At 41.3% G+C, this 7377-nt stretch overlaps 1 protein-coding gene across 2 annotated transcripts in view; it reads right to left on the bottom strand.

The window, feature by feature from the left end:
- The window catches only part of TIAM1 (TIAM Rac1 associated GEF 1), a 588418-nt gene that overhangs the window by 85539 nt on the left and 495502 nt on the right, over positions 1-7377 (bottom strand). The gene's annotated exons all lie outside the window — the stretch shown is intronic.

Here is a 7377-nt window from a genome sequence, read left to right on the forward strand (position 1 = left end):
AAACAGGGGGGAAATAAAAGCTGCTCTTCTGTAGAGGTGCTTTATACAAGTCCCAATCACTTCATCAAGAGTGATCAGACCATTGGAGCATCTACAATATACGGTCAAATGTCTCTAACCCTCACACCTACTTTGGCCAAAACGAAATCCAAAAGTAGTATAGAGGCACTCTAGGGTATTGCAGAAGAGGTAGATCAAAACGGCATTTTTTTTTTTATTGTCAATGTTTCAGTGAAGCTCAGTCATTCTTTCTCAAGATATAGCCAGAAGTATGTGGACCACCTCCAAATCATTGAGTTCCAGTGAAGGGTACGGTTATTGCTACAACCTACATAGACCTATTTAGACATTTGTGTGCTTATAGCATTTGGTAAGGGTTCAGAGAAGGCTCTACCAGTGCATATAAAGTCAGCTCCACTAAGATATGGTTTGAGGAGTTTGGAGGAACTCAAGTAATCTACACAGAGCCCTGACCTCACTGAGCATGTTTGGGATGACCTAGATTGGATTGTGAGCCAAGTCTTCTGGTAGGGTATCAGCACCTGACCTCACAAATGCTCTGCCCGTACCTCTGATATGGGCAGTCAGTTACACACTGACAGGAAGCTCAATGGAAGTTTGTGTGGGTGCATTTGTAACATCAGGGCCTGGGCTTACTATGGGTCCCGCTGAGTCCATTGGACCCAGGCGGCACTTGCGGAGGGGCGGAAAATTAAATCTTTTTTTTTTCTTCCAGCAGTTTTATGTTTCATCAGTTTGCGGCGTGTTACAAGCATTACCCTATCTCATACTGCCGCCGTGCAAACTGATGAGTATGAGGCGGCGGAGCATCTCCTCTGAGTAACGTCCCTCGCCTGATCGTGGTGTGCGCGATGATGTCAGATATCAACACACCCCATCTCACTCAAGGCGGGCTGAATCTTCTAGGGTGGTGGCAGAAACAGGAGTGACAGGAGGACGGAGAACAGACAGTGAGTGTTTGGTGGACCCGTCCGGTGGTGAGTTATGGAAGAATACAACAGTATACAGTATATTCTAAATTTTATATTTATATAAAACAATGGATGTGGGAGCCTTTTGGTGGGCGTGATATTGGGGGGGGGGGGGGGGCAGCATTTCATTCTTGGACCCAGGCAGCACAATGTCCTGGGCCAGCCCTGTGTGACGTTACATCCTGAATATGGGTGTAACATTGACGTTACCACAGGTGAACTTATCCTTCAAACTATGCCCATTTTACAGCTTCCAATAGCATTTATTAAAAGTTTAGTAGATGTAAACCCACATCTACAATCTCATATCAGTTTTAACATGGTAATGTTATTTCACAAGTCATTTTCAAAACTTAAATCTGAAGTTTCCTTAAAAATAATACCTGGTGACCCCCCCCCCCCCCATGAAGGTCTTTGTTCAGACACTTCCTGTTATAGATTGTCCCATCTGTCTGCATCTCCTAATTGTGCTCCTGCTATATCATCTTACCATGATAGTCTCCACCGAAAGCCAAGTATCCATTTGAATACACATTATGCAGTAATGGGGGTTGATTTTCTGAAAATTGGGGTGCGAAATCTGGTGCAGCTCTGCATGGAATCCAATCAGCTTCTAACTTCAGCTTGTTCAATTAAGCTTTTTCAAAGAAACCTGGAAGCGGATTGGTTTCTGTGCAGAGCTGCAGCAGATTTTGCACTCTTCAGTTTTAGTAAATCAACCTCTTTGTCTACTGTTGACACAATCAGGAAACCCACCCTCTAAAATACCAGGCAGCCATCACTGAAATTAATGCAGATATCAAATGGATGCAAAGAGGTTGCAGGCGATCAGGATTGGGATGCAACCAAGGATGAAAAGTTAAAATCAGTATTTCATTTAAAATTATGAAAATTGTTAATTGCAATGTTTTCAATGTTCTATGTGCTATTTTTCCTACCACCCTATGTGGTGTGAAATTTGCTAGGTTTCATGTTCCTTTCCTTTACCATCTCTTGTCTCTCTTCTTTTTTCTCTAGCTTTTCTTCCTGCTCAGGCTCTGCACTTCTCAGTCTGTTATGGACCCAGGAGGCTCAGGCCTTATTCGGGTCTTCAATACCTTTATTTTTGAGAACCCCTATAAATTACTTGATTACAAATGATGTTCTAGTATGTGCCATGGTTTTGGGTTTTATAAGCTATCCGTGTTTGCCTGGGTGTTATCTCATTGGGATTAGCTTCTCAGCTCTATCATTTGAATTGTATTGGAGTCTGTTTCTCAGGATGTATAAATTTTGTTTTCTAACTGCTTATAAAAAAAGATTTAAAAAAAAAAAAAAAAAAAGAAATTGTTTATAATACTCAGTGCTTTGTAATGTTTTCATTGTGTTCGCTTCCGAAATTGGAAGAGCTTCTGACATGCCAAGTAGCTTAGCTTTGTTGTCGGTCTCTGTCCGGTTCACCAGTCATAAGTCACCAGTCATGCTGTGCTTTTACCCTTCTCGCTAATACTGTACATGACTGCTGAGGTGCATAAGCCTAGGCAAATCAAACTATTAAAATTATAACACCTCTCCCTCCCTTATCCCATGTAAGAAACCACACTTACAACCATTACGTTGGAAAAGGGGCAAGGCCACAGCTTTATTTCATTTCCAACAGAACATGTAAACACTGTAAACCAGTGCCAGTCACAGCAGTACTGTGAGCACGTTTTAACCTTAATGAAACAATTCCAAAGGGGGCCTGTCCTTACCATAAGTGCAGGACAGACAGCCTAATTCCAATTAAGGGCATCGCCCATTACTGCAAACTTCAAAATGCTGGCAAGGTCAAAAAACCGCCGCTAAAGCTGTGACGTACCATCCATAAAGGGCGGGTGGATGGGCAGCTCTTCACTATGCGTTCTTCCAATAAGGTCCAGAATTCCCTGGGGGGGACCTAAAAAAGCTCAGGCCCACCCATCAACCAGTGACTTCATCCAATGAACTTTTACCACTATCCCAACATAAATCCCACCCCGTTGCAAGGCCCCCCATCAGTCAAGGCTCTCTTTCCCTAAGGGGATCAAGAGGCCTTCATTATCATGATTGACACACAGAACACAAAAAGAGAAGGCCCTACTGCTTCAGAGGAGTAGAATATTTTCTGAGCCAGACTTAAAGTGTCTGTTACCCCAACATTTCATATTCCTGATACATGCCTGCTGTACCATGTACTTATATAAAAAAAAGTATCCTGTTCTCTTTGTATTGCTTCCTTTGTGTGCAATCCTTGGCGTTCCTGCCAGTCCCACTGCTTTCCTATTAAATACTGACCACATTAGGCATGAGAGCACAGTGTAGTCAGTTCTTTGGTTGTGCTGGGAATTTAGCCTTCTCTCCTCCATTGATCAGATTTATCATGACCCCCCCCCCTCCTTTACACAGCCACTCACTAGGAAGATCGGTGTGCTGTTGTTTCTCCTACCTCCAGTGCCTATGCAGCTGAGAAACGATGGAATGTGATCACGTTATAAATTATATATATATATATATATATATATATATATATATATATATATATATATATATATATATATATATATATATATATATATATATATATATATATATATATATATATATATATATGGGAAAAAAAAGGTATTTATAATTTATTTTTTTTAGATCTGTACACGTTTTACCTTTCATTTCCATTTTAAACCGAATGGGTTGTTTTACAATGTGATCATTTTAAGTCACTTTTAAGTCAAAATTTGTCTGGTTCTGCAGAAACCAGCCAAATTTCTACCCATGTGTGGCTGTTCATGAGAAGTCAGTTTATCGATTGACTTCTTAAAACCGCTTCTAACCGTGTATAACCAAGCAGGTATTATAAGCGTGAGAATGCCGATTTAGAAACATGTTAGATACAAAACATAAGTATGTAAATCCCAACATGAGCTTCCCTTTTGGTCTATTTAAAGAGGAACCTCAGTCTTAAGTCAGCAGCTACAAATACTGTATCTACTGACTTTTGCAAATCAGGTACTGAACAGACTGGAGTCCAGCACGGTCTTCATTCTGCTGCACGTTCTTGGCACCGCCATCTTGGATTTGAGATCCAGCTGCAACTTCCTGATGAACCCCAGCTGGCTCCCCACTGTGCAGGAAGGAGCTTGCTCTGGCGCTCTGACACTAGTCCTGCAGCCTCCTGGGACATGTGAAGTGTCTCAGGAGGCTGCGGGCGGGGTGTGGGGCTGGACAAGCGGCGTCATCCTCACCTGGGCGAGAACAGTAGAAGTCAGAGCGGTTACCTCTAACAACTGGTAGTCGCTTCCTTCCTCCCCCAAAAAAATACCTGCAACTCAGTTACTAGCTGGGGGAGGGGGTAGAAAAACGAGGCAGCACTTCACTTCTTGGGTGAAGTTCAGATTTAATAAAACATTGAAAGTCTTCTGGTCCTTTTAAGAAGTGCAAAAAAATATCAATTAATCTGGTCAGAAACCTTGTCAGCAGACAATTCCCTGTGACTGTTATCAGTTACATTGTTCCCAATTCAATATAGTACACCTGCCACCTATAAAAAAAAAAGGGGAGGTTCAGCAGTATGGGCAGGGTGGTTGTACAGAGGTCGATCTACTAATCGACCTCTTGGAAAATTTCCACTCGATCAGCTCCTCCAGCTATAGCCAGCAGAGCTGATTAGTGTATTAGTAAGTCTCCCTGCTGAATAAATGATATACACTGCTCAAAAAAATTAAAGGAACACTTTGAAAACGCATCAGATCTCAAAGGGGAAAAATCTCATGCTGGATATCTATACGGATATGGACTGGGTAATGTGTTAGGAAAGAAAGGATGCCACATCATTTGATGGAAATGAAAATTATCAATCTACAGAGGGCTGAATTCAAAGACACCCCGAAAATCAAAGTGAAAATGATGCAGGGGGCTAGTCCATTTTGCTGAAATTTCATTGCAGCGATTCAAAAATGGTACTCAGTAGTTTGTATGGCCCCCACCTGCTTGTACGCATGCCTGACAACATCGAGGCATGCTCCTAATGAGACGACAGATGGTGTCCTGGGGTATTTCCTCCCAGATCTGAACCAGGGCATCACTGAGCTCCTGAACAGGGCCAGGTATCGCCTCATGCTACCAGAAGTGACACTGACCCTAGCCAAATGAAAAACTAGTGAAAAAGTCAAAAAGATGATTAGGGGGAAAAAAATGTCAGTTGCCTCCACCTGTAAAACCATTCCTGTTTTGGAGGTCGTCTCATTGTTGCCCATCCAGTGGACCTGCTATTTCATTAACACCAAAGCAGCTGAAACTGAACAACAACCCCCACTGCTACTTAACTGGCCAGATCAATATCCCAGAAGTTTAACTGACTTGATGCTATACTCTGATTAAAAAGTGTTCCTTTTTATGAGCAGTGTATAAAAATTTATATTTTCTAAAAAAAAAAAAAAAACGAATTTTCAATTTCGGCCAAGTGCATCCTGAATTTTCGGTTTTAGCACCAAAGATTCTGTTCGGTGCACCTCTAATAAATACAATAGCTCAGCAGGGAGGACTCCCTCATCCACCTCTCTCTCTATTCAACCAGCTGGTTGAATTTTAAAAAAATGAATCCTCTATATAGGCTGCCTTAGTCGTAACGTTCCTTATATAATGTGTGCAAATCTTGAAAATACTGCAAAATATATGGCCAGCCAAACTTACAAAAAGAAAAAAATGGGTTTGCCACTAAACATGTACCAAGTACATTATTCCCACTTCATTTGGCAAAGCAAAATAAAGTCCCGGCCAATAGGAAACAGTGAAAGATTCCAAGAAGCCAACTGATATAAACTACATCTGGGATGACAGTTGTACCAGCGAGTGCCAGCAGAAAAGGTCCTGAATCAGGACGAGATTCAAATGGGATTGCTCACTGCTGGTGACATAACATCTTGGAATGCTTCCGATTTTTTACGCTTGTTAAAAAGAGCAATGAAGAAGGATTAGACATAAATACAGCTTCGGTGATGAAAACAGGGCATACTGAATCAGCTCTATGCATACCCCAATTCTAAGTTGGAACAGAAATATGACAAAGGCATGAGTAATACAAGAACGAGCATCAAACTACCCAACTGGCAAGTCAGGAGGGAATATAAAATTCCATTTCAGTGCCGATACTAAACATGCAAGCATGTCTGTTAAGCCAGCAAAGAACTACAAGTCCCACCTAAGTCAGTGAGAGACCACACATTCCAAGGTATTGCATAGTATTATGGCTGTCCCCACCCAACTTCCAACCTACCAAACATGGGTCAACTGGAAATATTCTTTGGGGTTGAAAGGCCACATTTATTAAACAAAATACATCTTTTCCAATTACCTTAACAATATCAATACATGGCCTACTTTATTAGGTCTGGGGTCTTGGAAGGCACCTGTATTACATCAACCAGCAGTATCTGCCACAAAAATCCACTTGAAGGCCCTTAGCCGCGACTACACTGACTTAAGGACAATTTAACGATCAATCTATCCTCGATTACAGCCACCTAACCATTAATACCTTAATGTCCTAAGTTGAATAGGGAAGGCACACCCATACCTATGATAGACCCAACCCATTATTCTCCAAGTTTTTAACCACCAAATACCACCTTTGAAGACCCTGTGACCACTGCCTGCTGCTATGACAAACTTGCAGATAATGAAAAAATTCAGAACAGAACATAGTGTCAAAAATTCACCCTATAAATACGAACTCAACAAAGCAGAAAACAAGACAAGCACAATAAAGGAATGAAAAAACAAACCAAAACAAAAAGCGGCCAACACGTAGGAAGGGAGAGCAGGAGAAGTTAGTCTGTCACTGTCCTTGCTCTAACTGACCATGTGGCAAGGTCAATACCCTTTATCATTCCCCAATGGTCCCACCCTTGTTCTATTAAGATAAGACCCTTGTAATATTTTAAAACAAGTTAAATATTTTACGCTATATCAACTCACCCTAAATGAAAACCCGGTCATGTTGACCTCCCAACTTAAGCTGCGCCTGTAGCTCCAGGCCTTCCTCTTAGGCACCAGCATGCTAGGCAGCCTGAGAAAAAAAAGCAGATGGGAACAAGTCCCATTCCAACTGATAACCTATGAATGAACCTGACAGATTGCTGGGATTTGTAGTTCCTTCCCTGAATGCTATTGGATAGCATCCAAACTTAAATTCTATGTGATCCCTTGCTTTGTTAAAACAACCCATTCAGTAAAAAAAAAAAAAAAAAAAAAAAAAAAAACCAAGAAATGCAGGGCAAAACATATGTCTATATATACAGTACAAAAAAAATATAAAATACTTCTAAATACCTTTGCTCTAGGAATTAGGGGCTTAGAGAGGTGGAGTGGAGACTGCAGGGGGTCTAAG

Source organism: Pelophylax lessonae (genome assembly GCF_965119305.1).
Source record: "Pelophylax lessonae genome assembly, chromosome: 2".
Taxonomy (NCBI): Eukaryota; Metazoa; Chordata; class Amphibia; order Anura; family Ranidae; genus Pelophylax; species Pelophylax lessonae.